At 40.9% G+C, this 25,200-nt stretch overlaps 1 long non-coding RNA gene across 1 annotated transcript; it reads left to right on the forward strand.

The window, feature by feature from the left end:
- Positions 1-252: 252 nt before the first annotated feature.
- On the forward strand, positions 253-17,091 carry LOC134472146 (uncharacterized). Its single transcript, XR_010042029.1, has 3 exons — positions 253-321; positions 3,536-3,670; positions 10,869-17,091. It is a non-coding gene; the product is annotated as an uncharacterized LOC134472146 (long non-coding RNA).
- Positions 17,092-25,200: the final 8,109 nt, after the last annotated feature.

Here is a 25,200-nt window from a genome sequence, read left to right on the forward strand (position 1 = left end):
TGTGAGCAATTATCTGTAAAGTGGCTACAGAGCGGCTGCCAATCACCCTGGGATGAGGAAACACAGGCAGATGGCATCTCACTGTGTGCCTTGCAGTGAGAAAATTGCTGTCAGCAGCACAATGAAGCGTAATGTGGACTGCAACAGGGCAGCTGTTACTGTTCACAAGAAGAGCTGCAAGGGGGCGCCCATTGACCGTGAGTTCCACCCCAAGATGGCTGCGCCCTGTCACGTGACGGAGGGTTGCAACATGGCGACTGTTCCTGGTGCAAGCTGGAACAATCACGTGGCTTTCTGGAAGGGCAAAACAAACGAGATCAGGTATGGTGAGCGGGCGGCGAAAATGTTGCAGAGGGCAGAGTAGAGCTACGGGGGGGGGGGGGATGGTTCCGGGAAGGCGGAGAGGGAGACAATTGCACAGCAGGGGGTAACTGCAGCACAGAGGGACCAGAGCTGCGGAGACAATCAGGGATAGGGGGAGGGGAGGGTGGCCCAGTGGGAGGTAACAGCAAGGAATGAGTTTGGGGGTAGGCAGGTGGTGACCAGGAAAAGATCAGGGAAATGTCATCAAGCAAATTCTGAGGGCAGGACAGAAAAGTTTGCAGCATGGTAGAGTTAGCTAAAAGTATCTGGGTGTGAGCACAAGACTTAATGAGAGACAAGCGTGTTCTCAGAACAAGGAAGGCTTGAATGTAAGGGAATTCTAATAACTTGTCACCAGCCTGACAGAAATCATACAAGTTTCTGAGAATGCAGGGGTCAAATGTTCCTTCCCTGGGCCAACAATTGCCACTAAGTGGATAGGTTGGCCAGACCTCCTGGCAGTAAAAAGTTAATCATTTAGTCTTTATGGTACTTTTAATCTTGAGTATGTAAATTGGAAATTAGGCATTGTAGAGGCATCTTTTGGGAGTTAGAAAATACGTTTCCTATGACTGATTCAGGCAAGAAATAAGCAGTGGTCCACAGAACAAGCCATCACTCGTTTGTGGCACCACACGGTGGCTAACGTTCCAAAAACTCATATATTCCAGTCATCACTGAGAGATTTATGAGTGGAGTCCATGTGGGGTCAGTAACAGTTTTGCCCATGAAAGCATGAGGCTTTAAGGGAAGTGAGGGTCTTTCAGTGTGGGCGGTCCAAAAATCTCTGCTTTGGGCTATCTGAACCCAAAGAATGTGAGAGATTTTAGAGTGTGGACACAGGTTTGCCCAGAAAAGCCCTGCCCTGGGCTGTCCTATGGATGTGAAAGTGCCACAGACCCACGTGAATGGGGAGAAAACTCAACTGGGTCGGAGCCCAGTGCCAAGAGTTCCCTGGAGAGTGCTCACCTGAAATCAATCTGGCCAGTGGTGAATATGGGTGGCTGGCGACAAGTCAAATGGGTTTTGGGAGAGGAAAAAGCGCAGAATTAATCCAGGTTGTTATCCAGTTCATGAATCGGCTGGGGACTCAACTGGGAACTCAAAATGGGTGTGTCCCAGGAGTCAATCACCTGCTGATCTGAGTCATGGGACCAGATGATAGTATTATTTCCAAAAGATGAGAAGTATAAAACAAAAGAGGCCTTTATTCTGAGAACATGCAGAGAGATAACCAGCACCCCCAGCCGCTGGAGTCCAGCTTTCTATCTGGTGGACACGTGGTGTTGGGGGGTATGTAAGTAGCCTTGGTTTGGGGTGGAATCTAAGGGGTCCACAGGGATGCACAGGTAGCCCATTGGTCCTAGGTTTGGCACCATAGGTAAGTTCCCAGAGGCGGGGAAGATGACATCACAGGTAAATTCCTAGGGGCGGGGGAGATAGGAGCTTCCTGGTTCTGGCTGAGACTTTCCTAGCTACAGAGTCCTGTCTGGGCTAAAACCCTTTCAGTGACAGCATCATGAATGGGGAGGAAAATAGGGAACAGATGTGCATCAGATGACAGTCACAGAGCATATTCACATGATGCCTCAGTTAATCACAATGCTAGCTTGGCAGTTACAAGCTAGAAGTTACAAACTTCACTTTAAAGGATGAAGAAATTGAGGTTCAGAGGTAAAGTGAATTATTCAGGTGGATCTGGTCAGTCTAAAACAGGAACTAGTCTTTTTATTTTTGCCTAACTACACAATTTTTTCTCCCACCTAGTCTTTAGCAGTCCAAAGCACATAGCAATTAGATATTTTTATATCAGCTAAATAAAATAGCTATTTTTCATTTATCTTTATATTTTTTCTCAAATATTAAATCATCCATAGTAAGCATACTTTACTTCATGAATTTCAATCTTGTTGCTTCTAAGATTTTGATTTAATAATATCTAATTATAGCCATATTTTTTCTTATGGGTCTTACGTTTCTTTGATGATCAATTGTGAAACAAAAATGTCAAGTTCAAATTCTAACTTTTATTTTCATTCATTATAAGTTACTCATTTGTTTTAGGTTGTTTCATTTGTAAGACAGAAGTAGTATGAGACCCCTGAAGGAATTGCTGCATTATTTCTTAAACATCTGAGCTGGCAGTGTAGTTTAATGACTAACACGCCCAAGGCCCTGCAGCTTGTCTTGTACGTCTGTCTGTATGTCTGTTTGGTCTAACTGTTCTCCTTTTGGTTACCCAAATCTAACAACGTTCTCTCCTAAAAACCCTTCTACAAGCCCAAAATGGACAAAAGGGATTTTGACCATTATTTTTGTCTCATTGTTGTTCTGTCTCTTCCTCCTAATCTTATCTCTGTCTCTTAGATTTTCCCACAGGAGAGAACTGACATGTTCGCCGGCCATGGAGCAAAGTGAATCTAAATCCAGCACGCCCCTTAGCCTTGTGCTTGATCACTTCAAAGAATTCAAGCAGCAAGTGGAGGGATATGGGGAAAAGGTTTATAAAACCAGATTAACAACTTTTGTCACACAGGAATAGCCGTTAGGGACGCAGGGGGTCTGGCTCCCCTCCAGGTCTTTTAACATGGAAACAGCACAAGCCGCTCACCAGTATGTTTTTGGGCCCGCTGCTCACACTGATCAAATTGTCTATGTTCAGATCTGGATAGACATAATTCATGCTGCCCCTTCCTGGATTAAGTTCTCTAGTGATGGAGCCATTGCGGCCCTCAAACCGAAAGTAAAACTCAAAAAGCCACCTTCTGAACCTACTGCGCCTCCCATCCTGCCCTCCGAAGACCCCCTTGATCCACCAGAGGTACTCCCGCTGCCTCCCCCTTATCCCACCTCTGACCCCCAACCTGATTCCACTGCTCTGTCCCCACCTCCTAGTCCTGTTCACACCTGTTGACACCCTCAACCCAAGGCATCTTCAGAGCAGAACTCTGAGGTGGCTCTGATTTGTCTATTACAGGAGGTCCCTGCTCCAAGCAAGGGTTCAATGTTTGTATATACTCTTTCTCGTTTTCAGACCTTTATAATTGGAAAATGCAGAACCCTCCTTTTTCAAAGGATCCTGAAACTCTGATTAACCTTTTAGAATCTGTATTCTTTACTCATCACCCCAGCTGGGACTATTGTCAATAGATCCTGCGCATCTTCTTCACAGCTGAAGAAAGACTGCGCATCGCACTCTTGGGCAAAAAGGAGCCCGAGACCGGAAGGGTCTGCGTCCACCGATCAGCAGAAGATTGAATGCCTGTTCCCTTCCTCCCGACCTGACTGGACCCCAATACGGATGGAGGTAAGAGGGCTCTCGATGATTATTGCCTGAGGCTTCTAGCTGCGCTCCACACAGCTGCCAAGAAACCCACCAATTTGTCCTGAGTGACTGAAGTAAGACAGTTGGCTGATGAATCTCCTGCTATGTTCTTAGAGCACCTCCTAGAGACATATAGATTGCATACCCCAATTAATCTGATGGCACCTGAGAATGCATGAGCAATTAATATTGCTTTCATGTCCCAGTTGGCCCCCAATGTTAGAAGAACATTACAAAAGCTTGAGGGATTTGAGGGAATGCCCCTCAGCCAATTAATAAAGATAGTGCAGAAGGTTTTTGAAAATAGAGATAATTTACAAGAAGCCACCAACGAGAAGATGACCAAAGTGTTAGAATTACTCTGTGAAAGAGAAACTAAAAAGTCAGCCAATACCAATAAAATGGAAGCCCAGGGACAACGACCGCCTTTAGATAAGAAACAATGTGCATATGCAAAGAGATGGGACGTTGGCGAAAGGATTGCCCAAAGTTAAAGGCTAAACCTGAGAGAGAAGCAAAGGCTTTGTTGTCTCAACAATGAGGAGGTCAGGGCTCATTGCCACCCCTTGAGGCCCAGATAACTCTTCAAGTGTGTGTGGGGGCACCAGGTGGACTTCCTGGCAGAAACAGGAGCCACCTATTCTGCACTAACCCAACCCTTGAGAAAACTGACCAAAGACTCAGTTGTATAATAGGAGCCACAGGGGGATGAAGATCATACCCAAAGGTAGCCGCCAGTTTAGCTTGACTGGGCCACAAGTTGGTCTGGCATGATTTTCTATGGGTACCGGAGTGTCCAGACCCCCTCCTAGGATGAGACCTCCTTCATAAATTTCAAGTGCAAATTGATTTCTTGACAAATGAACCAAGACTAAGATTGGGAACAGGCTTAAACCAAGGTCCTGAAAAGAGTGTTAGGGTTTTAGCCCTTGTCCCAGAAGGAGAAAATTACCGTCTGCTGGAAAATTTGTCTGATTCACCTAAGCCACCACCTACGGACTTAGAACTAGAATTCTTTTTTTTTTTTTTTTTTTTAATTTAAGAGGAAAAAGAGAAAAACACAAAACAAACCAAAGCGGCGTAAGGGTACACGCAATACAGAACTACAAAACAAAACAAAACAAAACAAAACAAAAAAAATAACAGTAAGAAATTACCTGCTAGTAGATTACATACTATTTTCTTGAAAATAGTTCCTCAAATCACAGTATCAAAGAACACAAGGTGGACATTCAAACAGGGAGACTGCAAACAGCTGTGTTCAATGTTCCAAAAACATTGATAAAGTCAGCTATTTAACACCCCCAAACACACTTGCTGTTATATCCGTTAGAGCTCTTTTTCTTTTTCTTTTTTTTTTCCCTCTCTTTTTTACAACAAAATTTACACATCTTGGATTTTATTACTCCTTAGTGCTTATTACTTTCTTTGGCGGGGGGGGGGGGAGAATACAGTCAAATATGGCAAAACAAAGCTGTCAGTCAATACCAAGGATAGACGTAGCACATGGTGTAGAACAGAGTACAAGTTTATCAACAATGGTTATCAACGTTGTCCCTTGTTTCCTTAAAAAGAATTGTCTATCTTATTAGATATTATAAAGTTGGACAAAACAGTAGAGAACAAGACCAATAAAACTTAGGCATTGTAAGCATTACAGGACTTCCAAAGAAGACAATAGTCAAACCAGAATGGGTATCTTAGTGAATCTTATTGTCTTCAAAGTAGTTGCCTATGTCTTCAAACTTGATACTATCATATAGAATGGAACAGAGTCTAATCAGTCAAAACAAGATCATGGGAGTACTACAGGACTTCAAAACAAGTTAATAGGAAATCGAAAAGAGTTACTATTTATATATCCTAATTTTTTTGAATTTTTTCTTTAATTAAGACAAACATAAGAAATGACTAAATAATTTTTTTTGAAACAATAAGGGGGAGATTGAGATAAAACAGGACATAACAATATAACAATAGAGGTCACAGCATGACTGTTTCAACAACCTAGTACTTGACCACCTTATAACCTGACTTAATAGTAGTTACCATAGTGTCTTTTTCCTTGAAATATTTGGGTAAAACTTCATATACTCTAGCTTCAAATATTTTCATATCAAGAAGCCCAGAATAAAGCCTTTCTAATTAATGAGTGAAAACTTCATAAGGCTTCAAGGCCACCTAATGGGGAATCATGATTACCACATATTTTTATATATTTGAATCATTATTTACATTAGGGAAACTATTCGGTATTCACACATGCGAGATTGATTTATTTCACTAATGAGTATGGTCTCAAGCTGCGCCCATTTATTGATAAATATCTCAATGTGATCCTTCTTTATAGCTGAATAATACTCCATTGTATAGAAATACCACAACTTTTTTATCCATTCCTCAGTTGATGGGCACTTGGGTTGTTTCCAAGATCTGGCGATTACAAATTGTGCTGCTATAAACATAGGTGCGCATATATCACTGTGGTATGATGCTTTCAGTTCTTCTGGGAATATGCCTAGAAGTGGAATAGCTGGAATAAATGGGATTTCCAGTCCCAACTTTTTGAGAAATCTCCAGACAGATCTCCACAAAGGCTGTACCAGTCTACACTCCCACCAGCAGTGCAGGAGAGTTCCTTTTTCCCCACAGCCTCTCCAGCATTTGTTGTCGGTTTTCTTGATCCTGGCCATTCTTTCAGGAGTGAGATGGTATCTCAGTGTGGTTTTAATTTGCATTTCTCTAATGACCAATGATGATGAGCATTTTTTCATGTATTTATTTGCCATTTGCATTTCTTCATCTGAGAATTGCATATTCATCTCAGATGCCCATTTTTGGATTGGATCTTTGAATTTCGGAGGTCTGAGTTTCTTTAATTCTTTATATGTTTTAGACAAGAGGCCCTTGTCTGAGAGAGAGTTCACTAAAATCTTTTCCCAGTTTGTGGGTTTTCTTTTCACTATGCTGGAGATTTCTTTTGACATGCAGAAACTTTTTAATAAGAAGTGGTCCCAGTTATTGATTCTGGGAAGTATTTCCCGTGCGGTTTGAGTCCTGTTCATGAATTCTTTACCTACTCCTATGTCTCCAAGGTTTCTACCTATTTTGTCTTCCAATAGATTTAGTGTTTCTGTTTTAATATTCAGATCTTTGACCCATTTAGATTTTAATTTAGTACGTGGTGATAGACATGGGTCTAGCTTTAGTTTTCGGCAAATGGAGAGCCAGTTTTTCCAGCACCATTTATTAAAGAGACTGTCGTTCTTCCAGTGAACCTGCTTGGCTCCTTTATCAAAAATAAGGTGATTGAGTGTGTTCGTAGTTGTGGTTGTATCTTCTAATCTATTCCACTGATCTTCAGCTCTGTTTTGATTCCAATACCATGTTGATTTTACTACTGTTCCTTTGTAGTATAACTTCAAGTCAGGGATTGTGATGCCTCCTGCTTTGTCTTTGCTGCTTAGAATTGCCTTTGCGATTCTAGGTCTCTTCTGGTTCCAGATGAAATTTAGGAGTGATTTCTCTAGATCTATAAGGTATGTTGATGGTATTTCTATTGGGATTGCATTGAATCTGTATAACAGTTTTGGGAGAATGGCCATTTTCACAATGTTTGTTCTTCCTATCCATGAGCAAGGGATGTCTTTCCATTTTCTGAGATCATCTTCAATTTCCTTTTTCAGTGTATTATAATTTTCACTGTATAAGTCTTTCACTTCTTTCGTAAGAGTAATTCCTAAATATTTCATTTTTTTGCTTGCTAATGTGAATAGTCCAGTTTCTCTTATTTCCCTCTCTGTAATTTTGTTGTTCGTGTATAGGAATGCTATTGATTTCTGAGTATTGATTTTGTATCCAGCCACATTACTGAATTTATTTATTGTATCTAAGAGTATTTCAATGGAGTTTAGGGGGTCTTCTATGTAGAGTCATCTGCAAACAATGATAATTTAACTTCTTCTTTTCCTATCTTTACCCCTTTTTTTTCTCTTTCTTGCCTAATTGCTCTGGCTAGTACTTCCAGTACTATATTAAATAGGAGTGGTGATAAAGGACATCCTTGTCTTGTACCCGATTTTAAAGTAAAGGCTTTCAATTTTTGGCCATTTAGTATGATGCTGGCTGTTGGTTTATCATAAATGGCCTTTATTATATTGAGGTAAAGACCATTTATTCCAATTTTCTGTAAAGTTCTTATCATGAATAAGTGTTGGACCTTATCGAAGGCTTTTTCTGCATCTATAGAGATGATCATGTGATTCTTATTTTTGGCTTTATTGATATGGTGGATTACATTTATTGATTTGCGTATGTTGAACCATCCTTGCATTCCTGGGATGAATCCCACTTGGTCATGGTGTATAATCTTCTTGATGATTTGCTGGATCCTATTTGCCAATATTTTATTGAGGATTTTTGCATCTGTGTTCATTAGGGAGATCGGTCTATAGTTCTCTCTTTTATAGTTGGGTCTTTCTCAGGTTTTGGTACTAGAGTAATATTTGCTTCCAGGAATGACTTAGGAAGGATTGCTTCCCTTTCAATTTCATTGAATAGTTTGAGGAGTGTCGGCATTAGGTCTTCTTTATATTTCTTGTAGAACTCTGCAGTGAATCCATCTGGGCCTGGGCTCTTCTTGGTGGGCAAGGACCCAATTACATTCTCAATTTCATTAGCAGAGATTGGTTTATTCAACAGTTTTATATCCTCTTGATCTAGCTTTGGTACTTCATATGCTTCTAAGAATCTGTCTATTTCTTCTGTGTTATCAAACTTTTAAGAGTAGAGGTTTTCGAAATAGGTGTTGATGATCCTCTGTATTTCTATTGGGTCTGTAGTGATTTCTCCTTTTTCATTTCTTATTGCATGAATTTGAGCTTTTTCTTTCCTTTTTTTAATAAGGTTGGCTAGGGGCTTATCGATTTTATTTATTCTTTCAAAGAACCAACTCTTTGATTCGTTGATTCTTTGGATTGTTTTCTTAGTCTCTATTGCATTGATTTCTGCTCTGATTTTTATAATTTCCTCTCTTCTTTTGGCTTTGGGCTTGACTTGTTCTTCTTTTTCTAGCTGTTTGAGGTGTAGCATCAAGTTATTTATTTCTATTCGTTCTGTTTTCCTGATGTGGGAACTCAGTGCAATAAATTTTCCTCTCAGAACGGCTTTCATTGCATCCCACAGATTCCGGTAAGTTGTATCTGCATTTTCATTTTCTTTTAGGTATTGTTTAATTTCTTCTTTAATTTCTTCTGTGACCCACTGATTACTCAAGAGTGTGTTATTTAGTTTCCATGTGTTTGCGGAATTTTTGCAGTATCCTTTGTCATTTATTTCTAATTTCAGAGCGCTATGATCCGATAATATGCAAGGGATGATTTCAACTCTTTTGCATTTGCTTAAATATGTTCTGTGAGCTAATATATGGTCTATTTTAGAAAATGACCCATGTACTGCTGAGAAGAATGTGTATTCTGATGTTGTTGGGTGGAACATTCTGTATATGTCTATCAAACCCATTTGTTCACAGGTGTGATTCAGTTCTGTTATTTCTTTGCTCATTTTCTGTCTGGTTGATCTGTCCCTTGGTGTCAGTGGTGTATTAAGGTCTCCTGTTACAATTGTGTTACTGATAATTTGAGTTTTCATTTCTGTTAATAATTGTTTTATATAACTGGGTGCTCTGGAGTTTGGTGCGTATATATTTAAGATAGTTATCTCTTCCTCTTGGAGTTTTCCCCTTACGAGTATGTAGTGACCTTCTTTGTCCTTTATGGTCATTGTTGGTTTAAAGTTCACGTTGTCTGCAAACAGAATGGCTACTCCTGCCTTTTTTTGGATTCCTGCTGCATGAAGAATTGTTTTCCATCCTTTGACTTTCAGTGTGTGAGTATCCTTCTGGGTTAGATGGGTTTCCTGTAAACAGCATATGGTTGGATTTTGTTTCTTGATCCATTCTGCTAGTCTGTTTCTTTTGATTGGTGCATTGAGACCATTTACATTAATGGTTATTACTGTTAAATGCTGATTAATTGTAGGAATGTTATCTCTCTGCTGTTGCATCTTTATCTTTCTGTTCTGTTTAATTATTTGCTTTGCTTAGTGGTTTTTTCCTTTGTGTATCTAAACTGTCTTTCAATATTTTTTGCAGGGTTGGTTTGGTGTTCATGAAGTTCTTCAGCTGTTCTTTGTCATGGAAGTATCGTATTGCACCATCTATTTTGAATGATAGTTTTGCAGCATATATCAGTCTTGGTTGGAAATCATTTTGCTTTAGGATCTGGAATACTTCACTCCATGCTCTTCTTGACTTTATCGTTTGTGCTGAGAAGTCTGCTGTGATTCTGATAGGTTTTCCTTTATAAGTGATTTGTGTTTTCTCTCTGACAGCTTTTAATAATCTATTCTTGTGTTGGATTTCTGGGATGGTGATTATTATATGTCTGGGTGTAGTTTTATTTTGGTTATGACTGTTTGGAGTTCTATATGCTTCACTGATCCTGATGTCAGTTTCTGATCTCATGCTTGGGAAATTTTCAGCTATTACTTCTCTAAATATCCTCCTGACATCCTTCATGTTGTCTCCCTCTCTTTCATTAATCCCTATCATTCTTATGTTATTCTTCTTTGCATTGTCTTGCAGTTGTTGAATTGTTGTTTCCTGGTTCCTTGTTATTTTCAAAAGATCTTTCCTTTCCTGTTCACTAGCTGCAATCCTGTCTTCAAGGTCTGAAATTCTATCTTCACTTTCATTAAGGCGGTTTTTACAACTTTCAGTGGAGTTTTTTATTTCCTGTATATCTCTGTGCATCTGCATTATGTATTCTGTTTGTTTCTTATATTGCTCGTCTAGGGATTCTATCTTTTTGTTTAGTTCCTCCAATTTTTATCTGTGTTTTCTTTAGATATATTTAGAATCTCTTTCATTTCTTTTATCATTTCTTCTTTTATCTGGGAGATTATTTCGAGTTTGAATTTCTTTAAAGCTTCCTGGAGTTGCTTGTCAATTTCAGTGGCTATTGTGTCCGATATATGAGGTGGATGGGATATATTTTCTTCTATATACATCGCTCCTAGGGTTTCTTGAGATGGGCTGGAGGTTTGAGGTTGTAATTTAGTCTTTCGTTTTGTCATTTTCCTATATTTCTGTGTTTCAAGTGTTATTTGAATGTTTCCTCAGGATCTGTTGAAAATCCCCTTCTATGTTTGGAGCTACTGAGACTCTGGCGCCGCGCTACTCCAAGCCATTAGGCCTACAGAACCAGTGGCCCTCCTCTGCCTGCTCAGAACTCCGCAGTTCCAGACAAGCTGGGCCTCAGGGACACTGCGTGCCCACCTGCCCCTTGGAAGCTCCACAGTTCTTCAATCGCAGCCGGGTTAGGGTATTCACCACAGGCCGCAGTGCTTCAAGAACCTGTGGACCCTCCCTGGTTGCAGAGATATCCACAGTCCTCCAGACACATGGAGAGGCCAATGCAGGCACCCCAAATCTGCCCATCTCCTCCTCTGCAGACCAATGGCCAGGCGCGGCAGCTAAACAGGCTGGGCTAGGCTGGTAGTGTGGGCCAGCCCACCTATCGGGAGCTCAGCAGGTCTCCAAATGAAGCCGGAATGGGGAGGCTGATGTGGAAGCCTCAAACCCACCTCTCCCCTTCACTGCACCTGGAAGCCTGAGGGAACTCCAGCAGTCTGGGCGCAGATATCCAGAGTCCTCCAGACACGCAGAGAGGCCGGTGAGGGCACCCCAGATCTGCCCAGCTCCTCCTCTGCAGACCTATGGCCAGGTGCGGCAGCTAAACAGGCTGGGCTAGGCTGGTAGTGTGGGCCAGCCCACCTATCGGGAGCTCAGCAGGTCTCCAAATGAAGCTGGGAATGGGGAGGCTGATGTGGAAGCCTCAAACCCACCTCTCTCCTTCACTGCACCTGGAAGCCTGAGGGAACTCCAGCAGTCTGGGCGCAGAAATCCAGAGTCCTCCAGACACGCAGAGAGGCCAGTGAGGGCACCCCAGATCTCAGAACTAGAATTCTTAAAGAAATGAAGACAAGAAATCCCAGAGGTCTGGGCTGAAAGTAACCCCCCAGGACTGGCAGTCAACCAAGTGCCCCTTGTAGTAGAGCTCCTACACCCAGGTGGCTCCTATTTGTTTGCATCAATATCTAATAAGTCTCCAAGCCCGAAAGGGAATTGAAGTTCATGTACAGAGACTAAGAGACAATGGTATCCTCATTCCTTGTGTCTCCCTTGGAACACACCTCTGCTTCCAGTCCAGAAACCAGGGACAACTGACTATTGCCCTGTGCAAGACCTCCAGGAGGTCAACAGGTGGGTAGTAACTTTATATCCAACTGTGCCTAATCCCTACACTTTACTCAGCCTCCTCAACCCAGAGCACACCTGGTACTCCATATTGGACCTCAAGGATGCCTTCCTCACTCCACCTCTTGCACCCTGGTGAGTCAACCCATTTTTGCCTTTGAATTGACTGACCCAGATTCTGGGGTCATGGAACAACTGACCTGGACTCGGTTGCCACAGGGTTTTACAAACTTGCCCACTCTTTTTGATGAGGCCCTGGCCAGAGATCTCTTGGGGTTTTGAGAGGAACACCCTGAGGTGACTCTTTTACAATATGTAGATGATCTGCTGATAGCCTCCCCCACTTTGGAGTCCTGTCAAGAGGCCACAGGGGAGCTACTAAGAACCTTGGGAAAATTAGGCTACAAGGTTTCAGCCAAAAAGGCCCAATTGTATCAACAAACCATGACTTATTTGGGCTATGAGTTACAGGGAGGAAAGAGAACTCTATCTAAGGAAAGGATCCAGGCTATATTACAGATTCCTATCCCAGAAACTAAAAAACATGTATGAGAGTTTCTGGGGGCTGTAGAATACTGTAAGCTGTGGATTCTAAATTTTACTGAGATAGCGCACCCCCTGTATGACTCCCTTAAGGGAAAAACTCAGAAATCTTTGGACTGGACAGGTGAATGTGAACAGGCCTTCCAGCAACTCAAATGAGCCCTAACAGAGGCCCCAGCCCTGGGACTCCCTGATGTTACCAAGCCATTCACCTTGTTCATAGATGAACTCAGGAGCATTGCCAAAGGAGTCCTAACCCAGGACACTGGCCCCTGGAGGAGAACAGTAGCCCACCTCTCTAAAAGACTTGGTCCAGAGGCAGGGGGTTGGTCTCCCTGCCTAAGAATACTAGCTGCTGTGGCAATGTTACTTAAGGAGGCTAAGAAACTCACTTTTGGACAAAAGATTTCTGTGGTGACCTCCCACAGTTTAGAAACTCTTATCAAGAACCCTCCTGAGAAGTGGCTCTTGAACGCTAGAATTCTGCATTATCAGGCTCTACACCTAGACCCAGAATCGATGGTTTTTAAGACTTCCTCAGTCTTAAACCCAGCCACCCTTATGCCTGATGATGATCCTGGAACTCAAAATCTGCCTCTTCATGAGTGTGCAGACCTCCTTGGGATGCAGCAGAATCTACAGGCTGATCTTACTGACCAGCCCTTGGAGAATGCTGATAACTACTTCACCGATGGGAGCAGTTTCATCCAGGACGGCAAATGAGTGGCTGGAGCAGCAGTGACCACCGAAAAAGAGGTACTCTCAGTTAAGCGATTAGAGCCCTTCAGCCCAAAAGGTTGAGCTCACTGCTTTGACTGAAGCATTAAAGTTAGCCACTGGGAAGAGGGTAAATATCTATACCAACAGTAGATATGCTTTTGCTACTGTACATGTACATGGAGTCATCTATCAAGAGTGAGGTCTCTTAACTTCAGCTGGGACTAAGATAAAAAATGCTCCACAGATTCCAGACTTATTGGCAGCTGTCTGGCTATCTCAGCGGGTTGCTATTATTCATTGCAAGGCTCATCAGACAGGAGAAGACCCCACATCTAAGGAATTAAGCAGACCAAACCACTCGAAAAATAGCAACCACATCAGAGGGGCCTACCAAGGAAGTAGCTGCCCTAATGTTGGTCCCTCCTACCTTATCAGAATCAGTTTATATGAAGAAAGACTCACAATTAGCATCTCAGCTTGGAGCAAAGCTCCTCACTCCAGTGGGTTGGTACCAATTACCAGATAAGTGAACGCTGTTGCCAGAGGCACTAGGATGTGAGGTGCTACACCAGGCTGACCAAACCACCCATTTAGGGGGAACCAAACTTGCTTAATTGTTCAGAACTTGGTTTTTCATTCCAAGACTCTCCAAATTGACTGCATCTTTGAGCTCCAGATGCCCACAGTGTCTGTTGGTAAACCTGACCAGGAGTTCACCAGTGGAAACTACCTGGCATTGAGGAATGGCCCCAGGAGAACACTGGGAAGTAGACTTTTGACATGGTAAAGCCTGGTTTACAAGGACATCGCTATCTCTCAGTATTAATAGGTACTTTTATTGGCTGGGTAGAAGCTTTTCCTACTAAGTCTGAGTCAACCTTAGTGGTAACTAGAAAACTATTGCAAGAGATCATACCTCAATTTGGCCTTCCACTGTCCATGGGGTCCAATAATGGCCCAGATTTCATAGCCCAACTCACCCAAAAGTTAGCCCAGGCATTAAGAATTGATTGGAAACTTCTCTGTGCTGATCAACCACAAAGTTCAGGACAAGTAGAATGTATGAATTGAACTCTCAAGGATACTTTAGCTAAGCTGTCTTTAGAAACTGGCAATAATTGGATGAGCCTTCTTCCCTTTGCTCTGCTGAGAGCTAGATGTACTCCTTATGTTTCTGGAATTTTTCCATTTGAAGCTATCTTTGGAAGACTCCTTCCACTGGTTCCAAAGCTCTCTGAGGACAAATTAGTTGAAATAACTAACCAAGATCTCATTAAGTCCCTCCAGACACTCCAGCCTGTGTTGGCTTCCATCCACCAGTAGACAAAAACACCCAGACCCGCCTATGGAGACACCACTAAAGAATTCCATCAAACCGGGTACTTCAGTCCTGGTGTGATGCCATCATCAAGACTCCCTCGAACCCCGCTGGGAAGGACCTTTCACCATGGTGCTCAGTACCTCCACTGCAGTCAAGGTAGCCGGAAAGACTCTGTGGATTCACCATACCCACATAAAGCCACTGGAAACGGCGGACGACGAGCACCATACCCAATGGACTGTGTAGCAGACTGGTAATCCCTTAAAATTAAAATTGACTAGACTTAGATTGCATCGGGCATGTACTGCTTTAGCTTGCTTGCCTTTGCCCCTTCTATTCCACTACTGGAGATTTTCATAGCACTGTTACCAACCTCACATGGCGGGTTCGGACCTCCTGTAAGCTGAGTCAGCTGTTAAAATCTTTGTATGGAAGTCCTTGTGATTGTGGAGGAGGCCAATTTTGTGGTAGTAATGGGGAACAAATTGTTTAGACCAGTCACACAGATTGTGGAAACAAAATAGCCATTCTTGTTACTAGGCCTGCCACTACAGGAGTAACTCAAATGTGGGAATGCAAAGAAAAAGCTTGCGTGATACCTAAAATAGGTGGCCAACTGGGGCCATGCCCTAAGGATTGTCCTTATTATTCACAAATGCATTCCTCCTGCTATGACTCAGTGCAGGAATGCACAGGAAAAGACAGACTTATTTCACTGCTGAGCTTCTGAGGACATGTATTGGAAGGGATGAGGGCGACTGGTCCATCACTCCAACAGTAATAGGAAATTCAAAGTATACCCAACCCTCATGTAATGGCACAATTGGTAAACCAGTGTGCTGAAGTAAGGGGGCCCCAATACATGTCTCTGATGGAGGTGGTCCACAGGATAAGACCAGAGAACTCATGGCTGAAAAATGGTTAAACAGATTACAGAGATAACATTTCCCTAGGTGCATTACCACCCCTTGATGCTGCCTAAATCACAGGGAATTGATTTGGGTGCTCAGACTTCTGATATTCTAGGAGCCACTTATAGTGCCTTGAATGTTTCCAACCCAACTTTAGCTAAAGATTGTTGGGTATGCATGGCACAAGGCTCTCCCATGCCTCTTGCAATCCCCTCCAATGCCCCCTGACCACACCAGAAGAACCAGATCACTTAAATTGTAGTGCTGGTCTCCCCTTTAGAGTGCAACCAGTAGGATTTAAAGACTCTCCCTGTCTCCAAGGAAGTTTTCATAGTGATACTTCTGTCATTGATGTGAGGTTTGTTGCTTTTGCTAACTGTAGTTCTATAATTAACCGGACTACCTCTCTTTGTCCTGCCAAAGGACAAGTGTTCATCTGTGGAGGCAATCTGGCCCATACTTTCCTCCCAACCAACTGGTCAGGAATATGTGTTACAGCTGTCCTGTTGCCTGACATAGAGGTTTTACCTGGGGACGAGCCTGTCCCCATTCTGAGCCTGGATTACATTACAGGCTGCACAACGTGGGCAGTTCAATTTATCCCTTTATTGGTGGGTCTGGGAATATCAGGAGCCCTGGGTATTGGGGCAGCAGGAGTGGGGGGTCTCTGTTCAACTTTCCAACCAGGTCATCAATGATGTGCAGGCATTATCTAGTACCGTTCAGGACATTCAAGATCAAGTAGATTCATTAGCTGAAGTAGTTCTTCAAAATAGAAGAGGGCTAGACCTCCTGAGGGCAGAACACGGAGGGATCTGTGCAGCATTGCAAGAACGATGCTGTTTTTATGTAAACAAGTCTGGCATTGTTTGAGATAAAATCAAGAGATTGCAGGAAGACCTGGCAAAAAGAAGAAGAGAGCTATTTGAAAACCCCTTTGACAATATCTGGAATGGAATTCTGCCTTATCTTCTACCCTTGCTTGGACCATTACTAGGGTTGCTACTCTTGATTTCAGTAGGTCCTTGTATAATCAATAAACTAACTGCATATATTAGACAACAAATGCAGAACATAAAGTTGATGATGATCTGTCAGCAAGCCTATGAACTTATTCCCCAGGATCCATAGCATTAAGCCAAAGATTTGGCCTCAGTCACAACATCAGAGGGGAATGTTATGGCTTAACTCTAACCAATATGCCTCCGTCTTGTTCTGTATGCGCCATCTCAATAGGGTTAAGTTTCTAATCCTTGTAAAAGCTTAAGTTTCAGCTTCTTGTAACTCCCTACCCCCTTTCTGCATGTTATTGCTAGCGAGCTGTTCTGAGATAATTAACTCCCCTATCCTCTTTCCGCATGTTATTGCAGGTGTGCTATTCCAAGATAATGTTTAACTGCAGGGTGGGAGTAGCGGAATGCACCAAGAGCTCCAGATGTTATCAGAATGAAGTCAACTAAGTCGACAGCTTTACAGCTTTGTGGTTTTTTTAGCTTTAAATTTCCCTCCCTTAGTCTGTTAGGTGTGCAGTCTCTGGTTCGATCCTAAGGAGACTGCGTCACCAGGCCTGGAATAAAGTCTTTGCTCCAAATTTCTTGCTTCCTTGAATTTTTTCTGGGGTCTGAGCTATCTCACTCAAGTAACTACCATGAAAAGAAGTGAAGATAATTTAAATAAAAGAAAAACTATTCAGAGATTGCTGTAATATGCCAAGTGAATAACCATTATCCTTTGCATTTTGACAAAGATTCAAAAGCAGGCAGAGGAATAGAAAAGCTTTATAGTCAACAAAAAATGGGACCTTTCTTGTTGCTTGTAAGCAAAGACTCAAGAGCAGTTGGCAGCCATTTTGCAACCGCAAGAGATCTACAAGGCAAAAGTAATGTTGATCTAAGAAGATGGGCCTGATTAAAGACTTTGGCAAGGGAAAGTTACAGGTGGGCTACTGCAAGCAAGGCATCCTGTGTCCTAGTTAAAGTGCATGTTGGATTTGCTTTGATTGGCTCTAAGATGGAAGCAGGAAAAAACTGAGAACATTATCATTTATTAACCATATCTTGGCCAGTTGGGGCCAGTAGTTACAGAGGCTGCTGTTTAGTTTCCCAGGTCAGTTAACTAGCAATAGCCCCCCTGACTTCCTGTAAGTTTGACTTCTAGCAGACTAGATTCCTGAGCTGGCTGCTACACATAACAGATTGATTTCCTAGGTTTGTTGCTGCATACTGTGGGCCAGAGCTCTATTTTATATGTTGACTTGAGCTTGTCTATATATATGCTTAATCAATCTCATCAATTTAATGAGTAGCTATAAATTACAGACCTTTTCATAGACTTCAATGAATTATTTTTAACTTAATTCCAGAGTTATCTAGATGATGTGAATCATATTTTCTAAACATTAATCTCATTAAAATTGATACATTGAGTTTCTTTCTCTTGTCAAACTTTCATTTTAATAATAACCTAAAATTTTCATCTTGAGTCTTTGGATGATGTATGTGGGAGGTATCGAAATCATTGCTGGATTCTAAAGAACTCATCAGCAAGTCATTATCATTACCACCAGTTGTTTTCTCAAATAGTTACTGTGAATGTATATACATTCATATTCTGCTCCTCACTCCCACCCAGCAACAGGGAGTCTCTCACTATATTATCCTGGGTGATCTCAAATTTGTGCATTCGAGTGACCCTCCTGCCTCAGCCTCTTGGACTATAAATGCACCACAGATTGCTTATGTTTACAATTTTGAAAGTCTTACTGAAAATTTTAAAAAGCAAATTATAACTGACTATACTAAAACAATATGAAATTTCTGAAAAATTAAATTGCTTTAAAAATTCTTCATGACCACAATCATTACAGCCAACTCAGAAAAGATGATTCCAGTGTATAATGACGTTAGTAACTGTTCTCTTGGTCACTTCACATGAAAGTGCCCAAAACACAAGATAGACCATTGTTTTCCTGCTGGATAAATCCCAATTAGTGATGTACACTCTCCATTCTCAGTTCTTACGGTCAGGGATAAGGTCTCAGACTCCCTCCTAACCTTAGGACATGGACTAAAGCCTATGCCAGTTTACTCATCACTTTTCTTGGCCACAATAATTGACTCGAATGGGCTCATGATCTCAACTGGTCCAACTGTAGCAAATTTCTGGAACTCTAAGGAGAATGCTGGAACAGATAGTCTCAGATTTCCTGTTGGATGTAAGTAAAGACTGTAACCCTAAGAGCATTTGGCAGCCTTCTTGCAAACATAAGAGACACATAAGGCTGAGAATAAGATGAACCCACATAAGGCTGAGATAAAATGGACCCACAATAAAGGGAGGTAGTCCAGGGAGCAACTGATAACACCCGCTGAATCTGGGCTTTTGTTTATAGCTTTATAAATTCTTCCTCACTTTACAACAAACTTGGTCTTGTGACTTGTATCTAGATACCCCCTCCACAGCCTCATGTGGTTACAGTGGGGAGTTTCAAAGGTGGCTGCATTAGGAATGTGGATATGGACATGAGTGTGCATGAAGGGAGCCCCACCCTGGGTGTGGGGGGCGCTGCTCAGTAGGCTCCCAGCCTGGATGGAATATGAAGGGAAGAGGTGAGGCAGGCTCGCTGCTGCTGATTGTTGCTTGCCACTCACTGCCTTCTACCTGTCATGCCACAGACTGCATTCCCTCCGCAACGCCCTTCTGCCATGCTGCCCTGCATTTGAGCCGGCCAATTATGAACTAAAACCTCTACAAATTTTGAACTAAAATAAACTTTTCTTCCTTTAACTTTGGTGTTAAGTATTTTGTCTCAGTAATGAGAAAATAACTAAGACACATGTCAAAGCATGAGGACAATACAAACCAGACTTACAAAACATTTATCCACATTGCCAATGAAGGTGTCATCCAAAGGTGTTGCAGCTAAGATTTCAGAGGCCAGGATTTCAATAGGCAGTCAGCTGCATGAAGACACGGTTAAAGCTGGAAAATGAGGGGTGTATTTGGGGAGTAAAGCAAAGAAGTTACATTCACCAGCATTAGAAACAGGCAAAGTCACCACCCAAGTAGAAAAAATTCCTTCAGCAGAAGCCCTGTGACAGACAGCTGTTTCTCCAAGGAGCCCCTGCTCCTACGCAGCAAAAGGCAGGGTTGAGTTACACACAGCATTAGAAACATGGCTGGTCTAACCCAGATCTCACTGACAAAGTTACACACGAAATTTCACTGTCAAAGAAAAACCCCAAAGTTGGTAGCTGAAGCCACACCAAAGGTCATTGCTCTGAAGGGGAGTATCTCCAGGAAGCTTTCCATTAATAAATGTGCTTCTCAGTGCATACAAGAAGGGAAATGGGCAGCTGTCTCTTTAGTAAGATTTTGGAACTGCATCTTTTCATCTGGTCAGAACTACTTTTCACTTTGGGCCTTTCACATGCTTTCCTGCCAAAACCAAACATTTCCAGCCCAGAAAAAAATTCAGAGAGCTTTAGAACACTGCATTAGTCTGAAAAATACACACACACACACACACACACACACACAGCCTCTAAAAGAAATGCAAGTCGACTGGACCACTGTTATAAAAATGAGGCATAGACAGTCTTTGTGTATTAGCCTAAAATGGTCCCCATGTTATTTACTTCTTAACAGCAACCCCATCCATGCCAAACACAACTTCCCATGAGATTAAATGCTTTAAATATAGTAAAAATAAGCATATTTTCAATTTACAGCCTATCTACTTTACATACCCCATGAAACTGCACCCAACATCTGTTGTAGATAAGACAAAGCTTGTAGCTAAAAGACACCAAAAACACTTGTCTTTCAAAGTTTTATGACCCAGAAATTTCCACCTTGCTGCTGAGTAACATTACCTGGACACATAAGGCCCGTTTCTGATTTCCCCCTTCCCCACTGCCTGTATCTATTTCTGGCTGGTGGCCGCTTTTGTAGGATGGATTTTCTCTCATGAATCTCTGTCCAAGAACTGCTCAATGAGCTGATTCTTTGTGACTGCTTCTTATGATCGTGATTCTTATTTAACCCCCAAACTTCTGAACTTACCAGAGTGTGTAGATTTTATGGATGTATTTATATCTAACATCATGCAGAAGAAATTGGTTCTCAAAATTTCACTAGAGAAATCAATTTTTATTGCATATTAATATATTTTTCCTCCTCACCCAATTCTGAACTTACTGAAAGATAATCAAAGGAATGGTGATCAAATTCCTGATAGAACTACTGAAATTTGTGCCAATTAGTCATGGGAACAAGGATCTTTCTAATGTAACACCCAGAGTCAGACAGAGTTATCCAGTCTAAGGAAGAGCTGCAGACCCAACAATTCTACCCTGGGGGCAGATCAGAGCTCATACTTTCTCCAGGCATATGCAATCTAAAGTGACAGTCAGTGACAGTTACACTGTCTGAGAAAGGGATTTGGTCTTTGTCCAAATCCATCAGTCAGAGAAGTCACAGAGTGTTGGTGGGAGGTAAAGGCCAAGTATTCTCAAATGATTGGCTCTCTACATACAAGAAAGTAGTGCACTGGAAATAAGTGTTTTTGACAAAGAATACAACAATAACATTCTTTTCTGTGGTTGCAGGTTATCATAAAGGTGGAAGTGTTTTGGCAGAGAAAGCTTAGATCCAAGATTATATGATTTTACTTCCGAGAACCACCATGCTTTTATAATCATACATTTAAAGGAGTGATGCTATAATTCCTTCTGATAAAATGCAATTCAAATGTTCAAACTATACAATGAAAATGATTAAATTTATTTTTATATGTTGAATAATAACATCCAAATGTAAAAATGTGTCAACTTAACTAATTTAAACAGAGTGTACTTAATTTCTATAAAAAATTTTGCATTCTATCTTAAAGTAGGAAAACGAACAACACTATTGGTTTTATTTAGAAGCTCTTCTAGTGATTGTGGTTACATCTAACTTTTCAAAATGAATGCCTCATCTCAGTTTTGAAAAATAGAAACTAAACTCAGGCAGCAGGGACAACCTTAACAGCAACGAGGAAAGGAAAAGAGAACACGTCAGCCTACATGTTTCAAAGGCAAGTTGTGGCATGATATTTATCCAGTCACAACCTTGGTTATAAATTCTGTAAGCTCATTATCTGCCTGGTATGCTTCTGTATGATGAGATGTACTTGCAAATTTTGTTATTTGTATTTCTGTAATGCAGTCTAGAGAACCCAGGATCTCATACAGACTAGGCCTGTGCTCTACCACTGAGCCACATGGCCAGCTTGATGTACTTGTGAATATTAAATGATCTGAAGTGAAACATACAAAATTTAAGTTATAGGAAATAAAAGGAGAAAAGTTTCAAGCACATGAGAACAGGGGTTATATAAGGGTACTGTGGCTTTAACTATAAGCCCCGAAACCCTGAGTGTGTTGTGACACTGTTGTGACATTTAGGAAGAGTTACACCAGACAATTTAGATTTCACTGTGACATATGCTGTATAAATTCTTTAATGTTTAGCTTATCTTGCACTAAACAGCAGAAGAATATTTAGTAAGTGCAAGTAGGTCAACATCACTTTATTTGCATTATCAGTTCAGAAGAACATTTTACACTATATGTGTTGTGATAAAACACTGTGTCATTTCTGTCACCCAATGCAGAGTATTTTTAGGTCTTTGCACATTACGTGTAGAGATATTTGATACTGCCTTTAATGTAACTTGCCATCTGTGTGCTAGTTTCTAAGCATTGGCAGAAGTGAGCTAAAAGTATTGGCCACACTTCAAGGGGTTAAGATTTTTGCTAACAAATATGGATTATTTGATATGAAAACCATCATTGTTTGATATGTCAAATAAAACATTTGTCAATCAAAAGTCTTTAAGCACTGGGCTATGTGACATTTACTCTTTTATAAACCAACAAAGTCCCTGGTGGCATGCCTTTTTTCCTCTCATTTAAATAGTGATAGGAGAACAAATCATACTTCAGGGCAAGTTGATAACTGCCAGTCACGATTCCTGCCTTGTTTACTATAATGAGGAGGGTAATAAATGCATCTGACCATTTCAGCTGGCATTTGCATAGATGAATGATTTGTCCAGTCAGTTGCTCTCCAGTGATTTGGGTCTTTTTGTCAGCACAAAGAGCATTCAGTCTCTCTGGAATTTACAGCAGCCAAGCTCTCATTAGCAAACATCCTTTACCATGAATGATTCAAATAATTACCACTGAAATAATAAACTGTTTCACAAAAACATTTTATTTGATGGCTCCAAACATCAACTTTTCTGAATTGTTGACATTCAAATAAGCCAGAGAGCTTTATTGTTAAGGAACAATGGTGCTCTTGTTAAAGGGTGGGCATTGTTTTACCTCCAATAGACCTTTAAACTTGGCTGGCTATCAAATGCGTCCCTCAAACTGCCAGCCAACATTCTGGGTAATCAGAGGGCATGTATCAGATGGAGCAGTTAAAACTTTACATATTCAAACTTGGGAAAATATTCTTTTGATTTTCTTTAGAGGTTGCAAACCTAGAACTCCAAATTAATTAGCAGCTGCTACTTTGTATCTTTTTTGCACCTTTTGGAGCCAAATAATATTAAATGTCCTCACTTATACTGAGCTAGTCAAGTGTGAGTTCATTGCTATAACTGTGTTCTATGTGTATAATTAAGTGTTATTTGATATAGTTTTGGAGTTCAAACAAATGAGCAAGCAACAATTATACTTTATTATGATCTTTCCTAGTGCATAGCCATAGGGTTGCTCTCAGTGCGTTACCAAATTCATAGCACCAGGCAGGCAGCAGTTCCTGTTATCAACTTTCTTCACCCTCTGTGCCATGCATAATTTAGAGAGTTTTATTAATTTTGAAATGGTTTAATGTATGCACATGTTCTAAGATCTAGGTAGATTGTATGACTAAGTTTAGCATTCATAGAGCAATTGTTTATGCATGTAAATGTCTGAAAAATATTTCCCCTCAAATCTTAAGAAGCTATAGTTTCATTTAAATAGATTAACTTGCATATTGCACCTTCCTCTTTACCTGAAGGAAAGACCCAGGAAGGGGATGAGTGGAATGTATTTCTGTGGTTTGCAAATTTCCTCATTACTTTGCTTTCACTTTCAAATTTAGACTTGTTATATATAGCAAGAATCAACAATACTGAAAACCTTGATGTTCATGCAGAATTACAACATGATACAGGAAAGTCATGATCATTAAGCAAAATTTTAAACTGTTAACTTTCCACATTATCTTAGAGATATTAATAATGTCAACTACATCACACAGACCTATACCCACATTGTCATAGAAGTTAAGGACATGGAAATCACTGTTCAAAACAGATACAGACAGCCACTTAAGATGGCACATAATTTCTTAAGCTTCATTTCTATCTCTCAAGATAGATGTAAATTAGGAACATAATTTGTTGTACTTAAAATAATTTTCTTTATTGGGACATTGTGTCCAAATTCTCAAGTTTCTCCTTGCTTTTAGTTCAAGAGCTTTTACTCAGAATGGTGTGGCCTTTTGTTCCCTTCATAATGCTGCCTGTGCTGGTTGGTAATCACGGTCAAAACTACAGAGCCCATTTTTCATTTTGTTATTTGGCTTGTCAAATCAAAGGTCAAGAGATGATAAAGAAATCCCCAAATAGCCCAAGATTGCCAGATTTTTCCACAAGTTTTTTTAAACAAAATTTGGTGCTTATGAAAGTATGGGAATAAAGAAATGGCTAGAGCCATAAATCATGCAGGCACGAGCTTTCCAAGTTTTGCATTATTTCACTACATAGTGCCTAGAGGCCCAGAAAAGAAAAAGCAGGAGTCTTACCATTAATAGTGCCATGCTGACATGCTCTCGTGCTAAGGCACGTGAGGAAGCTCATCTTTTATGATTGGAAATGTTGACAGAGAATAAGTGCAGCCTTAACTCTTTAGCTGTGATCCCTTTCAGACATGAGTCGATATACCAGAAATATAGAATTATAGTATGTTAGTGCCTTAAGCGACATCAAAATCAATGTTAGCTGCAGAACTTGTACTTGAATCCAGGTCTCTTGACAGCTTAAGCAGGGATTTTTTTCTTTGTTACACTGTCATGCTATATGCCTCGAAGGTTCAAAACTTTTTGTGAATATCCTTTTCATTACAAATTTACAGATGCACATGTCCCATGCATGTATGAACTTTCATGGTAACGAAATGACATACTGTCATCAACTGACAAAAATGACACTTGGTCAACAGGTTTTTGAGAGGTGACATCACTCCAAGTGCTTGGATAAGAATGACATAGAAGCATTATCAGTTCTTTCCCTAGAGACTCGAAAAACTATTGTGCTTTAAATAGCAGGATTTTGTTTGTTTAAAAAAATATGCCAGAGACCTCCCTATTAAGTTGCTAAGATATTGTTAAGGCAAAATCTCCAACACAGGTGGATGAAGTATTGGAGGGGAAAGAAGATGGCCTATGTGTTGTTCCTTTTAAAAAAGTTAATATGGTCCCTAGGGTTGTCTCAGGGTACTGATGTATTTGACACTGTGTTTGGCTGAAAAGTTTTGGTCAGTATTTTGTTCTTGTCTAATGCTCTGATAATGAATTTTGCCATCAGCTCTGTTATGGGCTGAATTGTGTCACTCTCCCCTGAACACATATGCTGAACTTCGTATACTTCACAATGTGA

Source organism: Cavia porcellus, unplaced genomic scaffold (assembly GCF_034190915.1).
Source record: "Cavia porcellus strain 051 isolate PalLab524CR breed Dunkin Hartley unplaced genomic scaffold, mCavPor4.1 scaffold_22, whole genome shotgun sequence".
NCBI lineage: Eukaryota > Metazoa > Chordata > Mammalia > Rodentia > Caviidae > Cavia > Cavia porcellus.